The following is a 19,476-nucleotide window of genomic DNA, read 5'->3' on the forward strand; positions in this document are numbered from 1 at the left end:
GGTTTCCATGGATAGAATTAGACCATTTGAAAAGAAAGTATGGTCAAATTGTTTTGATAGACAGAAGGCTGAAGATTCCTCTCTTGAGGAAAGTGGTGGACAAATTGTTTTTCACCACAGCGCAAATTAATTGTGTTGTTGAGAAAATCTTGTCTCATGTGCCTGATCGAAAGAGGCAAGATCGCAAACGTGCAGGATTGTAGAAAACTTTTTCTTTAGGGTTGTTGTTTTTGTCTATCAAATAAAAGAAAGGGTTATTATCGACAATTCTACTCTTTATAGGGTTTAGAGTTGAACGACTACGAACCTGTTTATATGTTTCGAACCCTACATTCCTTTTTCCTTCTTGATATCCTTTTTATCTCTAGACCTAATGAGATTGTGAATTCCATCCACAAAAATCAGTTGGTTATAACTGTTCTCAAAGCATGTCTATGGAGATAAGTGATGTCAACATGATTTTTAAGCCATCAATCAAGGAAAAAGAAAAATCTCTTGTAACTCCATCCCGAAAAATAAAAAGGAGGAATACAAAAAAGCCAAAGGCAGTGTCTTCTAACTCTCAGAAGTTTTTCGATGTTCTTGATGAGTTGAAGGAAGTAAGAAAGGAGATTCGTGAAATAAAGACTTTTGTGTCAACATCCTTAGAAATTCAGAGAGCCCTTGTACGACATAGTCAGCCAAGACAGTTCGTTGATATAAACTCCTATCTTCGTGAACCGTATGTTCCAATGGTTGTGGACAACAAGGAGTTCGGGAATGATGCTGAATTTCTCAAAGGCATTGTCGCCTAGGATGTCTTCCTTTTGGATTAGTTGGAAGAATAACTAGTGCTTTGAATAGCAATGATTGTGACTACACATAGATATTTTTGTTTCATCTTCTTGTGTTTATTTTTAGCTTATTTGTTTTAAATTCTAAAAATATTTGGAGGATGCTTGTTATTGCAGTATTTTAATGGTTTGATATATTGCAATATTTTCATGGGATATGTATTGTTTGCGTCTGTGAACTTGAAGGTCTCATATTTTGTCAAAAGTAAAGTCGTTCATGAACCGGTATTCTTATTGATGAAAGGACGAATGGACTTTTGACATATACAAAAGTTATGCCTATGCAATCATGTATTTGATGGAAAATAGGATTAAATCTTTTGTGTAACAAGGATAAAGTCTATTATGTTGTTATGTATATAATGATGCAAAGATAGAATAGATTCTTGTATGTTATCCACGGTATTGATATTCATTGATCCATCTTGCTATGTTTTACCGTGAAGGCTCCATTGTGTGTAGTATGTTGAGCACCTTACAACTAAATCAATTAATCTTGGCTTTGTTGGTTGTTCCGTAAGATGCTATATGTTGAGCATTATGAACTAAATTAATCATCCTTGGTTATTTAGTTTGTACTCCATAAGTTTTCCTTCTTATGTTGAGTACATGTACGGTTAAGATGGTCATGTTCCATGATAATCTTAGTCGGGGTTCCGTAATCTCTTTTATGTTGAGCTCAAAATAATTAAATTGATTACTTCGGCGATTAGTTTGGTTGTTTGATTTTCGATTAGATTAATTATAGGTTCTCTTGTAATTAATCTAGTTGTGTTTTTATATATTCCACAATCTCTTGTGTTGAGTATATGAACGGATACACTATCATGTTCTATTGGTTAAAGTAGTCACGTATTCCGTAAGGTTTTCCTTATGTTGAGTACTTAAACGGTTAAGTTAGTCACCTCCATATGATTAACTTAGTCGTATCATGTTGCTCCGTGAGTTTACTTATGTTGAGTAATTTCAATTAAATTGATCACTTTTCTGGTTTTGATTTAATTGCGTATTCCAATTAGAATATTCATGGGTTTACTTGTGAGTATTTTGGTTGAGTTTTGGATATAAAAAATCATTCACATGGTTTTTGGTGTCCAAATAAAAATCCTTCTTTTATTTCGAAATTAAGGTCGCTCTTGTTGTTCCTTTGGGAATGGCATCAAATGGGGGAGAGTTCTTTTGAACTTGTGCTTAATGGTAATATCTTGCGGGGAATGCGGCTGTGGAATTTTAAAGGGGTTATCTTGCGTCTTAAAACTCCTTGATGAATGTTGTTAGCTTCGGCTATAAGATTGCATCTAAATTAAGATGATATGTTGTTTTTCTTTTGGTCATGAAATGTCTCTTGTGGAAATTTCATTATGAACCCATTCTTGTACCTTTGCCAATTTTATTGACAAAAAGGGGGAGAAATATTGTAGGTCACACTAAAAATACATATGGTTTTCGGATCATTGTGTAAGGGGGAGGGTTTCCATGATCGAGATGAGTATTGACTAAGCGGGAGTGATACATATCACCATAGTATTATTGTTAAAGTCGTGATGCAATTGGACTTTGATGTTCATAATTGTTAAATAATTGTCGGTGTTTTAGAAGGTTCCTGAAAGTTCTGGAACATACTAGAAACCCTTTATGTAGAGAAACATAAGGTTTCCTAGTTTAGGTTGATTTCCATATTTAGATAGGTTACCTAAATAATTATAGGTTTCCTAGTTGGTTAGAGTTTCCTTTTCCAAGAGGACTAATACTTGGGAATCAAGTTTGTGACTCCTATATAAGGAGGTCTAGGCTATGTCTTTTGACATGGAATTCAGTGGTTTTCTAGAGAGTTAGAGAATACACAATGTAGTTATATAAAGTCTTTAGGGATTCCAACCCACCTATTGGGGTGGAATTTTAGTGAAGAGAAGATCGTCTTGTTCGTTGATGGTGGAAGATCATCGTTGGTGTTGGAAGATACATCGTTTAGAAGGAGATCATCTCGGCTATGTGAGATAAGTATTATCTTGTTTGGTTAGACATTATTCGGCGATATTGGAGTGTTTTGTTCAATAGAATTATTTTAGGGCTCATGATCAACACAATGCTGGATCGTAGTTTGTTGATTGATTCATCAATCGTTAAGTGTGTAAATCTGTATTTAGTGGTTCCATAATAACGAAGAAGTCGTAGCCGTTTTGGTGGATGTAGGCATATAGCAGAACCACGTTAAGTATTGTGTTCTTTACTTATTGCTTCTAATATGTTTTGCATCGTCTATATTTCATTCTACGTCGATCTAAAGATTTAGTGTCTTGTGGGTTAATTCTATTTGGATTTCCCTAACAAGTGGTGCGATTAGTTTGGCTATCTCCCACAACAAGTGGTGCGGTGAGCGTGGAGAGGGTCGAAGTTAGAAGTGGGGTTTTGGATGTTTTCTGCGGATATCCAAATTTTTTGGTTTCGAAGGATTTGATGTTTTCAAGTATTCAAGTACGAAGGATTTGAAGTTATCGTATATTGATGTTATCAAGCATTCAAGTTTGAATGGTTTGATGTTATCAATTTTGGGTATGAAGCAAGTTAAAGTATTTCAGAAGAATGGGATACTTTAATATTCCACATTCGTTTTTGGTAGTGCTCTACATTTGAATAATTTGATATTATACCTCTTGAAGCGTATAATCCTATGTATTCCGCATAGCTCCAAGTAAGTATTTGTGTACCCATATTTTGGTTAGTTGATTGTGTTTTTTACTTCGTTTAGTATAAGGCTCTTGTGGACTATGTTGGAAGATACATCGTTTAGAAGGAGATCATCTCGGTTATGTGATATAAGTATTATCTTGTTTGGTTAGACATTATTCGGCAATATTGGAGCGTTTTTGATTGATTCATCAATTATTAAGTGTAATTCTCTATTTAGTGGTTCCATCATAATGAAGAAGTCGTAACCTTTTTGGTGGATGTAGGCATATTGCCGAACCACGTTAAGTCTTATGTTCTTTACTTATTGCTTCTAATATGTGTTTGCATCGTCTATCTTTCATTCTACGTCGATCTAAAGATTTAGTGTCTTGTGGGTTAATTCTATTTGGATTTCCCAAACAAGTGGTGTGGTTAGTTTGGCTATCTCCCACAAAAATAATAATATTATGACACTGTATAATAATGATCGAGAATCTCGATTTCTCTCATTGTTATAGCTACGGATCTTCAACAACGGTGATACTAAACTTACAACCTTTGGGATCATTGGAGTACTTGGAAGGACGAAGATTTCAAGGAACGTTGAAGATTGGACTATAGAATAGGAGCCACTAAAGTTTATCTTTTTTGTATTCTATATGTATTAATAGTTTTGTCAATAAAATTGACAAAGGGGGAGATTGCTAGAGCATAGCTCGGTCAACCTCGCATGCGTTGCTATATCAAGCATGTTTGTCAATGTTAGTGATCAAAAATATAAAGTCTTGATTTATAGCCTATTAGCTAAGTCTCGGAATAGGATAGGAAAAGTGTAGTTGATCTCAAGGACTTCATGGTGATTCAACGACAACGACGAAGATCTACACCAAGGAGCCGTGGAACTTCATCAGCAAAAAGGTATGTGAAGACTTGAACTTATATATCACTCGAAAGTCTATCTATTCTTCTCCTACTTCTTATGAGACAAAAGTAGTATGCTATATAGACTAGATCATATACACTTGAGTATTCATTGCTTATCTTTTACTCGAAATCATGTGTTGGTAAAGCGTTTCGCTTTGATCAGCTTTATCTTCACCTAGTGACGAAAGTCATGAAAGTTTCAATCACTTTGGAAATTGCTCTGACGAGAAAGGTATGTTGTTCTTCACGACTGAATATCGCCCTCTGAGAATGTTTCAATGATTGGGATGACAGTTTAGATCATATAACCATGTATTCCTTGAACCGAAGTTTTCGAACTTTGTTGATCAAGAGAAATCGGTAAGATTGTAGAATTGGATTGCCAAGTCCGCGAACCCAGTCCGCAGACTCAGTCCGCGAACTGACGGGAGTTCTAGACCGAGAATTTCGGCTGAGATTTCCAAAACTCGTTTGTGTGCTAAGTCCGCGAACCCAGTCCGCGAACTGGCGGAAGTTCTCGGCCCGAGAATTTCTGCTGAGTTTGGAAAACTCAACCGATTAACTTAAGTCCGCGAACTTGTTTGTGAGCTTAAGAGGTTATGATCTAAATATGTGCTCTGAACATGAAACAGTAATTATTAAGGAATGCTTTATACAAACCGTGGCTATAATGTTCATGAGCCGATTCTAATCGAATCGAATCATCTTTGTTTCAATTGTGTCTTGTGTAGTTACATAATATCTCATAGCAATTGAACATGATTAATATGAGATGCTCATATGGTTGACCTTTTGGGTTATCATGTTGAACCAACATACGTGTACTCGTTTGGGCATGGTTTTCTCAAACCCGGTAAACGTGTACCCAAGTGTGTGTGACAAGCTATGTCTTTCGATCTAACGGTTGAGAGATATTGGCTTGAATCTAAATCAGGTTTTCATCTAACGGTGGATAGAGTTTTCTTTGTACCTAAGGCAAAATCCTGATTTGAAAGGCTATATATAGGAGACATCTAGCTAGAGCAAAACTTAATCCCCACACGTATGTGTGATACTAGTGCGCTCGCTAGAGTCGATCTCCATTAACCCTTGATTTTCTTCTCTAAAATCGGGTTAATGACTTAAAGACTTCATCGGGATTGTGAAGCCAGACCGATACTACTTTTATCGTAGTTGTGTGATCTGATCTTGCATCTTCTATCGTACGAGCACAATTTTTGATTGGCTTGAGATCGTGAGAGTTCTCCGATAGGCAAGATAAAGAAGTCACAAACATCTTCGTCTCACTGTTTGTGATTCCTCGACAAACCGCCTGTGTAGTCAGTAAGGATTGTAGAGAGGTTATTGATTAATCTAGGCTCTTCTTCGGGTATGTAAGTACGGATTACCAATTGGTTCCTGTTACCTTGATTTTATATATAAAGAAGGAAAAAAACCTAGGGTTTATCTATGGGAGACAAATTTATCCTTTTGATATACTTTTCAGTGTGAGACAGATTCGTTTATTATCAAGTCTGTGATTTTGGGTTGCAGCAACTCTTAGTTGTGGGTGAGATCAGCTAAGGGAATCAATTACGTAGTGTCCTGCTGGGATCATAGGCGTAGGAGTACAACTGTACCTTGTATCAGTGGGAGATTGGTAGGGGTTCAACTATAGATCAGTCCGAAGTTAGTTTGCAGTAGGCTAGTGTCTGTAGCGGCTTAATAAAGTGTGTATTCAATCTGGACTAGGTCCCGGGGTTTTTCTGCATTTGCGGTTTCCTCGTTAACAAAATTTCTGGTGTTTGTGTTATTTCTTTTCCGCATTATTTTTTATATAATAGAAATAATACAGGTTGTGCGTTCGTGATCATCAATTGGAAATCCAACCTTTGGTTGTTGATTGATATTGATTGATCCTTGGACATTGGTCTTTGGTACCGTCCAAGTTATTCCTTGTATTTGATAAAGACTCGCTATGGATTTTAGCTTAAGTAGAAATCAAATCAAGAGAGAGATATCAACTCCTTGAGATACTTTTATCTAGATTGAGTCTGACTGTCTAGTTGATTCTCTAGCAAAGTATTTCGGAATTAGTCCATACATATTTCTAATCGAAATATTGGGTGGTGTTGTTAGACCCCCGCTTTTTCACTAAGATCTAAAAACCAATGTATCATAGCTCTTAATTAGGATTTTTATAAGATATTTAAAACGGTCAGATATTTTCTGGATTTAACACTCGTACGAAGAATTATTTTAAAAATAGTTATACAACTCAGAAAATTCTATAAATTTTACCAAATGTCCCTTAAGATGTTTACATTTATTACAAAAATAATCATATCAAAACCTATTGGTAAGTTAAAATGATGATCAGTCAACTAAACATCATACAATATTTTTACAGCATCCAAACTAAGATTAGTTTCATCTTAAAATAGAACTTTAGGCATAAATGATAACTTTAGACATCTATAATCATTCTCTAGGCTCCAAGTTGATCAACACCTTTGTCACGCATTAAATCTGGAATTTTTGTTATAATACGACGTGAGTTGTGACACCCAGTAGGAAAAAAAGCAACAAAATATGTTAAGCAACATTTTTCAATTCCTTTTAAAAAAACAACTAGCATGATTAACAACATCACAAACACACGGAAGCACCACATCCATAAGAACAATCAAATCAATCAATCTGCTCGCCCCAGGGAGCCTATGGGTTTAGCAATCAAATAGGAGGCAACCATCAACTCCTAATGAGCCCCATTTTGTTTTTAGGGAGGCAACCTTCAACTCCCAAGGATATCTCGTACCCGTCAAAAAGGAAAGTCTTTTGGGAAGCAACCATTAATTCCCAAGGACCTTAATTTATCAAACACATACATAGATCACACAACTTCAACATCATCATGAAATCAATAAATACCATACTATCAATCACATCACCACAATAATAAAAACCAATAAATATGAATTTAAATAATTTTAATCTTAATAAAAACAAGATTTAATTTGTCTTGCGCCTACCTCAATCGCTAGCAAATAATCCTATGGAGAACAATAGCCAACAAACTAGCAACTCCTCTTGCAAGAACCAAAACCAAAAGCTAAACAGTCACCAAGTTCACAGGTCCTGTTCTCTCCTAAAGAAGACGAGAACCACTCTTCTTCTACCTCTTCTTTTTTCTTCTGTTTCTTTTTCTCTTGGCGGCTAATATTTTTTAGGTTTCGTTTCACCTTTTTTTTTTTTTGATAATACGGTCTCAAAAGCATTATATACAGTAGTACCTCTGTAAATTTATATTTGCTAAAATAATAATCTCGCTAAAATAATAAAATTTCTTAGTCCCATCTTGGGCATATAGTGTTAAAATAATAATTTCGATAATATAATAATTTAAAACGTTTCAAAATTTTCCCTTAAGTATTTATAGGTCCCAAATATTTTACAAATTAATAATTACTAATAAGAAAATTGAAAAAGAATTTATACGTATCAAACTTTAGGAAACTATGAATCAATAGTTGCTTGGTTTTTTTGAAGCTCAAATCCAATTATATTTCATCCCTAATAGTTCGTAATTCACTCATAAGACCCGGAGTTGCATTATTATATTGCAACAAATTATATTCCAATGAATGAATATCTAATTTTTGCAGTCACTTCAAATTCCAAATCGTTCAAATTAAATGAGTCAAATTCAATTTATTGACGTTATGAATTGGAAACATTCTCCAAATTAATATATTATTAATTTATTTTTAAAATAATAAATCATTAATTTATCGATAATTTAATATTTCTTTAAATTAATAATATTTAGTGGTCCCAAGACTATTAAATTATAGAGGTTCAACTGTACTACAAACCTAGAGGAAACGGGTCTTTTGGTCGACTAACTAAATAGGAACGATTGTTTGGGGACCATGGTTTTTTTGGGGGGACCATGGTCCTATTAGGACACCTACCTTATAGTTATAAGGGGTGTCGTAAAGCATTGAAATGACTAACCTACCCTTAACCTAATTTAATTTAAAACCAACCCAATAACCACCTATATATATATATATATATAACCACCTTTTCCTCCCACCATCGCCGATTACCACCACCACCAACAACAACCACCGATTACCACCACCACCACCGCCCACCACCGCCGATTACCACCACCACAACCTCCGATTATCACCACCACCAACCACCGATTACCAACACCACCAACCACCACCAATATATATATATATAGCTTAATTTAAAACATTAACAAAGATATTCTCACAAACCTATTACTTGTCATTCGTTTTTGGTTGAATAAATGAGAACTAATCATTAAAATGAGTTGAAAATGGAAGTTGCAGAGAGGTTTAATGGAGTTTTTTTTTCATAGAAAGTTTGGTTATCAAGAATTAATTTTTTCTTAACCGAACTCAGAGTTCGGTTGATTCGCAAAAAAATACTTTTAACCGAACTCCTTATATTAGAACAACACAAGTCCATAAGTTCGGTTCCTTCGCAAAATAAGGATATCACCGAACTTTAGTTTACGAAAATAATGAGAAGTCCACAAGTTCGGTTCGTTCGCAAAAATGTTAAGTTTTCTTTGTAACCGAACTCTACCTTTGAAACTTCGTAACCGAACTCTACCTAATTCGCCAAGAAATAAATTTCGTAGTAACCGAACGTTTGCCTAATTGCATATATGCATATATAAGCCCAGTTCGGTTGATTCGCAAAATATGTTGAAGTTTGCGAATCAACCGAACTTCTAACACTAGATACTTTTAACATGCAGTTCGGTTGGGAACTTGGTTGCGTTGAAGTTTGCGAACTAAATGAACACACAAGATGTACCCAAATAAATTGTTAAGTTCAAAGTTCGGTTACCCACCATTTTATCCTAGGTAACCGAACATTACACTGTACGACCAAAACCTCCATTAACGAGCGAGTTCGGTAACCTGCGTGTTTGGAAAAAGTAACCGAACTACACTTTCAGGTGTGTTCGGTTACATGTTCTTGACATATGGTAACCGAACTGGCCTAAATCTACATAAAAAATTTCATTTTTTTTGAAAGGTTGGAGCAATTCAACCAACATTATCTAAGTTTGAAGCCTACCTGGGTACCCAAATACCCTTCCTCCGGTAGTGGTTGGAAAAATCCATCGTTTTTCATGTTTTCCTTCTTCATCTTCTCTAACTTTACTCTCTCAATAATTCTACTTCTTTAAAAAAAACCATCTGATTTTTTAATCTCACTAATTATCTTTAACTTAATCATCTCACTAATCATTACACTAACTATTATTAACACTAACTAATCATCAACCAAAATTAATCAGGAGGGTAATTTAGGTATTAATATAAATATCTAGATAAGGGGTGACCTAGATTTACTTTTAATGTCTTTACCCAAAATAAAACCATGGTCCCCCAAAAAAATCATGGTCCCCAAAAAATCGTTCTAATTCCTAAATAGATACCACTTGGTAGGCCCATGTAGATCAAATATTAGTTCATTATATGTTAGGCCCATTAAAGAAAGAAGCGATGAATACTTATTAGGCCCATCAGAAAAATCTAAAGTTTTACTAGCTACTCAAACGAATCATCAAAGTAAATAAAACAATATGTTACTACAATAGCATTTCGTGTATTGATAAAATTACCCTTATGTGTTAAATGACAAAAATACCCTTGAAATTGAGCAGGTATTACAACTTCACCCACTTAGGAAATTTAGTCCCTAAATTTAAGTTGAGCATGTTGCTCAAACCTTTCAAGCCGAAAACATAAACACACCCCTTGTTTAATCCAAAAACGATTAATATTATTGTTGGTTTGCGCAACAACTAGCTTCGAAAGGACCTAATTGCCGTTCTGATACCAAATTGTAACACCCCGATTTTTCGGACCCGAATTTTGCTCGGATCCCATGTCCGAAACCCGAAGTGCTAATTCGATACCATAGCCGAAGCCTGGCTACTAAGCCCATAGCCGAAGCCTGGCTACTAAGTAATTCACTTGGGCATAATAAATTTATGATCAAGATACAATTTCTATCGCTGCGCTTTCCTTAGAAAATTATTTAGGATAATCTAACCGTTGATTTAATCTAAATTTAAAGCCACCGGAAACAAAACACATTTTAGTTTTCAAATAAAAATACTAACGACGTTCATGTTTTATGATTAATTAATAAGTAACGATTTCAACACCAAATTGTAAAACTGAAAAACAGATAAAGGTAGATTCCTAGAATTTTACAGGCTTCATACGAGTTCCAAAATTCCTTATATTTATACGGGTTAATCCACACTGCTAACACAATTGTTCATAAATTTTCTAGAATTTTTAATTGAAGATTAACAGACCAAGACAACAGTCAAACTCGTAGTTGACGAAGACTGCAGAAAAACAAAACCGTGACACTATGTTTTAGAAAAACTATATTAAATCGCGTACAACTCAGAATTGGATGAGTCTTGTCATTTTAGAAAGATAAAACATAGATGGTGATTTCCTCCGTGGACACTAAGATCTAAAAACCAATGTATCATAGCTCTTAATTAGGATTTTTATAAGATATTTAAAACGGTCATATATTTTCTGGATTTAATACTCGTATAAATAATTATTTTAAAAATAGTTATACAACTCATAAAATTCTATAAATTTTACCAAATGTCCCTTAAGATGTTTTACTTTTATTACAAAAATAATCATATCAAAACCTATTGGTAAGTTAAAATGATGTTCAGTCAACTAAACATCGTACAATATTTTTACAGCATTCAAACTAAGATTAATTACATCTTAAAATAGAACTTTAGGCATAAATGATAACTTTAGACATCTCTAATCGTTCTCTAGACTCCAAGTTGATCAACTCCCTTGTCACGCATCAAATCTGGAATTTTTGTCATAATACAACGTGAGTTATGACACCAGTAGGAAAAGAAGCAACAAAATATTTGAAGCAACATCTTTCAATTCTTTTAAAAAAAAAAACAACTAGCATGATTAACAACATCACAAACACATGGAAACACCACATCCATAAGAACAATCAAATCAATCAATCCGCTCGCCCCAGGGAGCCCATGGGTTTAGCAATCAAATAGGAGGCAACCATCAATTCATAATGAGACCCATGTTGTTTTTAGGGAGGCAACCTTCAACTCCCAAGGATATCTCGTACCCGTCAAAAAGGAAAGTCTTTTGGGAAGCAACCATCAATTCTCAAGGACCGTAATTTATCAAACACATACATAGATCACACAACTTCAACATCATCATGAAATCAATAAATACCATACTATCAATCACATCACCACAATAATTAAAACCAATAAATATGAATTTAAATAATTTTAACCTAAATAAAAATAAGATTTAATTTGTCTTGCGGCTACCTCAATCGCTAGCAAATAATCCCGTGGAGAACAATAGCCAACAAACTAGCAACTCCTCTTGAAAGAACCAAAACCAAAAGCTAAACAGTCACCAAGTTCACAGGTCCTGTTCTCTCCTAAAGAAGACGAGAACCACTCTTCTTCTACCTCTTTGTTTTTTTTTCTTCTGTTTTTTTTTCTCTTGGAGGCTAATATTTTCTAGGTTTCGTTTCACCTTTTTTTTCTTCTTTCGATGATACGGTCTTAAAAGCATTATATACTAAAAACCTAGAGGAAACGGGTCTTCTGGTCGACTAACTAAATAGATACCACTTGGTAGGCCCATGTAGATCAAATATTAGTTCATTATATGTTAGGCCCATTAAAGAAAGAAGTGATGAATACTTATTAGGCCCGTCAGAAAAATCTAAAGTTTTACTAGCTACTCCAACGAATTATCAAAGTAAATAAAACGATATGTTACTACAATAGCATTTCGTGTGTTGACAAAATTACCCTTATGTGTTAAATGACAAAAATACCCTTGAAATTGAGCAGGTATTTCAACCTCACCCACTTAGGAAATTTAGCGCCTAATTTTAAGCTGAGCATGTTGCTCAAACCTTTCAAGCCGAAAACATAAACACACCCCTTGTATAATCCAAAAACGATTAATGTTATTGTTGGTTTGCGCAACAACTAGCTCCGAAAGGATCTAATTGCCGCTCTGATACCAAATTGTAACACTCCTATTTTCCGGACACGGATCTTGCTCGGATCCCATGCCCGAAAACCCAAAGTGCTACTTCGATATCGTAGCCGAAACCTGGCTACTAATCCCATAGCCGAAGTCTGGTTACTAAGCCCAAGCCGAAGCCTGGCTACTAATTAATTCATTTGGGCTTAATTAATTTAAGGTCAAGATACCATTTCTATCGCAGCGGAATACTTAGAAAATTATTTAGGATAATCTAACCGTTGATTTAATATAAATTTAAATCCACCGGAAACAAAACACATTTTGGTTCTCAAATAAAAATACTAACACCGTTCATTTTTTATGATTAATTAATAAGTAACGATTTCAACACCAAATTGTAAAACTGAAAAACAGAGAAAGGTAGATTCCTAGAATTTTACAGGCTTCATACGAGTTCAAAAATTCCTTATATTTATATGGATTAATCCACACAGCTAACACTATTGTTCATAAATTTTCTAGAATTTTAAATTGAAGATTAACAGACCAAGACCACAATCAAACTCGTAGTTGACCAAGACTGCAGAAAAAAAAAACCGTGACACTCTGTTTTAGAAACATTATATTAAATCGCGTACAACTCAGAATTGGATGAGTCTTGTCATTTTATAAAGAGAAGACATAGATGGTTATTTCCTCCGTGGACACTAAAATCTAAAACCAATGTATCATAGCTTTTAATTAGGATTTTTTTAACATATTTGAAACGGTCAGATATTTTCTGGATTTAACACTCGTATAAAGAATTATTTTAAAAATAGTTATACAACTCAGAAAATTCTATAAATTTTATTGAATGTCTCTCAAGATGTTTTACATTCATTAAAATAATAATCATATCAAAACCTATTGGTAAGTTAAAATGATGTTCAGTCAACTAAACATCATACAATATTTTTACAACATTCAAACTAAGATTAATTACATCTTAAAATAGAACTTTAGGCATAAATGATAACTCTAGACATCTCTAATCATTCTCTAGGCTCCAAGTTGATCAACACCCTTGTCACGCATCAAATCTGGAATTTTTGTCATAATACGACGTGAGTTGTGACACCCAGTAGGAAAAGAAGCAACAAAATATTTTAAGCAACATTTTTCAATTCCTTTTAAGAAAAAACAACTAGCATGATTAACAACATCACAAACACATGGAATCACCAGATCCATAAGAATAATCAAATCAATCAATCCGCTCACCCTAGGGAGCATGTGGGTTTAGCAATCAAATAGGAGGTAACCATCAACTCCTAATGAGCCCCATGTTGTTTTTAGAGAGGCAACCTTCAACTCCCAAGGATATCTCGTGCCGGTCAAAAAGAAAAGTCTTTTGGGAAGCAACCATCAATTTCCAAGGACCGTAATTTATCAAAAACATACATAGATCACAGAACTTCAATGTCATCATGAAATGAAATCAATAAATATCATACCATCAATCACATCACCACAATAATTAAAACCAATAAATACGAATTTAAATAATTTTAACCTAAATAAAAACAAGATTTAGTTTGTGTTGCGCCTACCTCAATCACTAGCAAATAATCCTACAGAGAACAATAGCCAACAAACTAGCAACTCCTCTTGCAAGAACCAAAACCAAAATCTAAACAGCCACCAAGTTCACATGTCCAGTTCTCTCCTAAAGAAGACGAGAACCACTCTTCTTCTACCTCTTTTTTTTTCCTTCTGTTTCTCTTTTTCTTGGCGGCTAGTATTTTTTAGGTTTCGTTTCACCTTTTTTTTTTCCTCTGATGATACGGTCTCAAAAGCATTATATACTAAAAACCTAGAGGAAACGTGTCTTCTGGTCGACTAACTAAATAGGAATGATTTTCTAGGGACCATGATTTTTTTGGGGACCATGGTCTTGTTAGGCCACCTTCCCTATAGTTATAAAGGATGTCTTAGAACATTGAAATGACTAACCTACCCTTAACCTAATTTAATTTAAAACCAACACAATAACCACCTCTCTCTCTCTCTCTCTATATATATATATATATATATAACCACCACCTCCTCTCACCACCACCTCCCACCACCGCCGATTACCACCACCACCAACCACCGATTACCACCATCGCCGATTACCACCACCACCACCTCCAATTATCACCACCAACAACCACCGATTACCACCACCACCACCACTATATATGTAGCTTAATTTAAAACATTAACAAAGATATTCTCACAAACCCATTACTTGTCATTCGTTTTTGGTTGAATAAATGAGAACTAATCATCAAAATGAGTTGAAAATGGAAGTTGCAGAGAGGTTTAATGGAGTTTTTTTTTCAGTAAAAAGTTCGGTTATCACAAATTATTATTTTCTTAACCGAACTCAAAGTTCGGTTGATTCGCAAAAAAATACTTTTAACCGAACTCCTTGTATTAGAACAATACAAGTCCATAAGTTCGGTTTGTTCGCAAAATTATTAAGTTTTCTTTGTAACCGAACTCTACCTATAAGCCAGTTCGGTTGATTCGCAAAATATGTTGAAGTTTGCGAACCAACCGAATTTCTAACACTAGGTTACTTTTAACCTGAAGTTCGGTTGGGAACTTGGTTGCGTTGAAGTTTGCGAACTAACCGAACACACAAGATGTACTCAAATAAATTGTCAAGTTCAAAGTTCGGTTACCTACCATTTTATCCTAGGTAACCGAACATTGCACTGTACGACCAAAACCTCCATTAATGAGCGAGTTCGGTAACCTGCGTGTTTGGAAAACGTAACCGAACTACACTTTCAGGTGTGTTCGGTTACATGTTCTTGACATATGGTAACCGAACTACACTTTCAGATGTGTTCAGTTACATGTTGTTGACATATGGTTAACCGAACTGGCCCAAATTTACATAAAAAAAATTCATTTTTTTGAAAGTTTGGAGCAATTCAACCAACATTATCTAAGTTTGAAGCATACCTGGGTACCCAAATACCCTTCCTCGGCTTGTGGTTGGTAAAATCCATCGTTTTTCATGTTTTCCTTCTTCATCTTCTCTAACTTTACTCTATCAATAATTCTACTTCTTTAAAAAAAAACTCATCTGATTTTTTAATCTCACTAATTATCTTTAACTTAATCATCTCACTAATCATTACACTAACTATTATTAACACTAGCTAATCATTACCCAAAATTAATTAGAAGGGTAATTTAGGTATTAATATAAATATCTAGATAAGGGGTGACCTAGATTTACTTCTAATGTCTTTACCCAAAATAAAACCATGGCCCCCCAAGAAAAACCATGGTCCCAAAAAATCGTTCCTAAATAGATACCACTTGGTAGGCCCATGTAGATCAAATATTAGTTCATTATATGTTAGGCCCATTAAAGAAAGAAGTGATGAATACTTATTAGGCTCATCAGAAAAATCTAAAGTTTTACTAGCTACTCCAACGAATTATCAAAGTAAATAAAACAATATGTTACTACAATAGCATTTCGTGTATTGACAAAATTACCCTTATGCGTTAAATGACAAAAATACCCTTGAAATTGAGCAGGTATTACACATTCTTTGACGCCATGTTAGAGCATTCACAGTCACGACCAAATTTAGAGACTAAAACCAAATTTGGTCCAACAGTGAAGTGTAATGGAACGGACTAAAGCTAAATTTGGTATGATTTCTAGGATTTGAGACTAAATGTAGTCGTCGTCCCGGACTATAACTAAATTTAATGGGACGTAAGTATAGTAAGCGTTCTATGTTAGGCGTGGATATAATGAGCGTATAGGATTAAACAGGGGTGCACATATCCTATCCATACCCGCCAATCCTACCCTACCCGCCAATTTTTTAACCGTATCCTACCCTATCCACTATTTGGCGGGTAGGGTGGCGGGTAAAGATTTTCTTAACCGCCAGTAAACGGGTAGGGTGGCGGGTATATGCCATATCCTACCCACCCTACCTAGGGGTGCACATACCCTACTCATACCCGCCAACCCTACCCTACCCGCCAGTTTTTTTACCGTATCCTACCTTATCCATTATTTGGCAGGTAGGGTGACGGGTAAAGATTTTCTTAACCGTCAGTAAACGGATAGGGTGGCGGGTATAGGCCATATCCTACCCACCCTACCCGTTGTGCAGCCCTAGGATTAAACGTAAGTATAGTGTGTGTTTGAGTGCAGAGCGCTAACACAAACAACGTCTCAGTGGGACGTTAATACAAAGTCCGCCAACCTTAACGTTCACAAAATGTGCGCCCCACTTTGAGCGTGAATAATACTCCCGCCTCATGTTTTTTTGTTCATGAGACTCTCTCAATACATCTGTCTCACAGTTGAACTCACACTTTGTTTTTTGATTGTGTCAACTCCTCACGTCTAGCGATGATAATACTTACGTCCCATTTCGAGCGTGAATAATACTTGCGTCTCATATATGCGTGCACAATAACTACGCCTAACCTTCATACGTTCATTATAACTCCGTTCACTATCAGACGTTCACTATAACTACGCCAGATTAAATTTTAGTCTTTTACCGTTGCGTTTCACCTTCAAAAAAGTCAAATAAATTTAGCATTTGGTCTGCCTTTAGTATTTAGTCACGTCCATAGCTGTTGGTGCTCTTAGACTACTAGTTGCGAGGAAGAGATCAATTCGTCCCCTGAAGTGTAGTACTGATACTAGTGAAGGCAAAAATACGATAATGACAGGCTAAGTAGAGTTGAGAACACAAATGGGTTTCGGTGGTCGAGTTGCTGCGTGCGGACGTGATTCGTACACAGATTGTGGGACCTACTGCCACGATATAATCAAAAGTTGGAGTTGGACTTCTTTTACCAAAATTAACCTTTTCAGCAAAATTGTTTCCCTCTTATCAATTTCAAGTAGGGTAAGTCTGTTGTACCTTTTATATAAAAGGAAAGGAGCTCGTGACGGGGTTGCGGTTTTTAAGATGGTAAATATCAACCACCACCATGATTTTTTTAAAGATTTATTTCCTTTCAATGGTTAGACCAATTTGAGAGAGGGGTTTCCCCATAACGGCTGCATATCTCATGGTTGAATCCCGCCGATTATCCTAACAGAAGAGTAGAATGAGACTCCACCCAACCGGCGATTTGGCAGAAGGTGGATTTAGTGTGGGTCCACTTTTTTTGTCCGAATATCCCGAAACCGGCTGAGCATTCATTTTTCCACGCTTGCGGCGAGAAATAATACTCCATCTGTTTTTTAAAAAATGATAATCTCTCTTTTTCATTTTAACATATTCTTAAGCTAAAATGAAAAAGTGAAAGTATTACTTCTTCAGAAACTTAATTTGATATATGATCTATTTGAAGCTGCCACAGGTATGCGAATGATGCATAATTATTTTCGTATCGGAGGAGTAGCTGCTGATCTACCTCATGGCTGGATAGATAAATGTTTAGATTTCTGCGATTATTTTTTAACCGGGATTGCTGAATATCAAAAGCTTATTACGCGAAATCCTATTTTTTTAGAACGCGTTGAGGGGGTAGGCGTTGTTGGTGGAGAGGAGGCAATAAATTGGGGTTTATCAGGGCCAATGCTACGAGCTTCCGGAATACAATGGGATCTTCGGAAAGTCGATCATTATGAGTGTTACGCCGAGTTTGACTGGGAAGTACAATGGCAAAAAAAAGGGGATTCATTAGCCCGTTACTTAGTCCGAATCGGTGAAATGACAGAATCCATAAAAATAATTCAACAAGCTTTGGAAGGAATTCCGGGAGGGCCCTATGAAAATTTAGAAGCCCGACGCTTTGATAAAGCAGGGGATTCTGACTGGAATGATTTTGACTATAGATTTATTAGTAAAAAAACATCTCCCACTTTTGAATTGTCAAAACAAGAACTTTATGTGAGAGTAGAAGCCCCAAAGGGGGAATTGGGAATTTTTCTGATAGGGGATCATAGTGCTTTTCCTTGGAGATGGAAAATTCGTCCTCCGGGTTTTATCAATTTGCAAATTCTTCCTCAGTTAGTTAAAAGAATGAAATTGGCGGATATTATGACGATACTAGGTAGTATAGATATCATTATGGGAGAAGTTGATCGTTAATATGATAATTGATACGACAGAATTACAGGCTATCAATTCTTTTTTCAGATTGGAATCCTTAAAGGGGGTCTATGGTCTTATATGGTTGCTTGTCCCTATTTTTACTCCTGTATTGGGAATCACGATAGGAATACTAGTTATTGTGTGGTTAGAAAGAAAAATATCTGCGGGGGTACAACAACGTATTAGACCCGAATACGCGGGTCCTTTGGGAATTCTTCAAGCTCTAGCAGACGGGACAAAATTACTTTTTAAAGAGGATCTTCTCCCATCTAGAGGGGATATTCTTTTATTCAGTCTCGGACCCTCTATAGCAGTCATATCCATTTTACTAAGTTATTCAGTAATTCCTTTTGGATATCGTCTTGTTTTAGCTGATCTCAGTACAGGTGTTTTTTTATGGATTTCTATTTCAAGTATTGCTCCTATTGGACTTCTTATGTCAGGATATGGGTCAAATAATAAATATTCTTTTTTGGGTGGTCTACGAGCTGCTGCTCAATCGATTAGTTATGAAATACCATTAACTCCATGTGTGTTATTAATATCTCTACGTGCGATTCGTTGGGGCATGAACTTTTACCTAATTTTTTCTAGGAAAGAAGTTGAATGGAGTGAATAGAGATCCTCGTTTTTTTATTCGTCATTCGGGGTGATGACCTAAACCAGATAGTTATATGAGTGAAACAAAACAGCTTCTAAATTAGCAGTAAAAAGGTTGAGACTCATTCCCTATGTACAAGAGTTAAGCAAAAAAAGAGAAATTACCCCAAGGTTGGTTGATTAGTCATCACGGTTTGAAGCGGCTAGAAAAGATCAACTGGCTAGAGTTTTGTTTTAACT

Source organism: Papaver somniferum, chromosome 10 (assembly GCF_003573695.1).
Source record: "Papaver somniferum cultivar HN1 chromosome 10, ASM357369v1, whole genome shotgun sequence".
In the NCBI taxonomy this organism is placed as follows: Eukaryota; Viridiplantae; Streptophyta; class Magnoliopsida; order Ranunculales; family Papaveraceae; genus Papaver; species Papaver somniferum.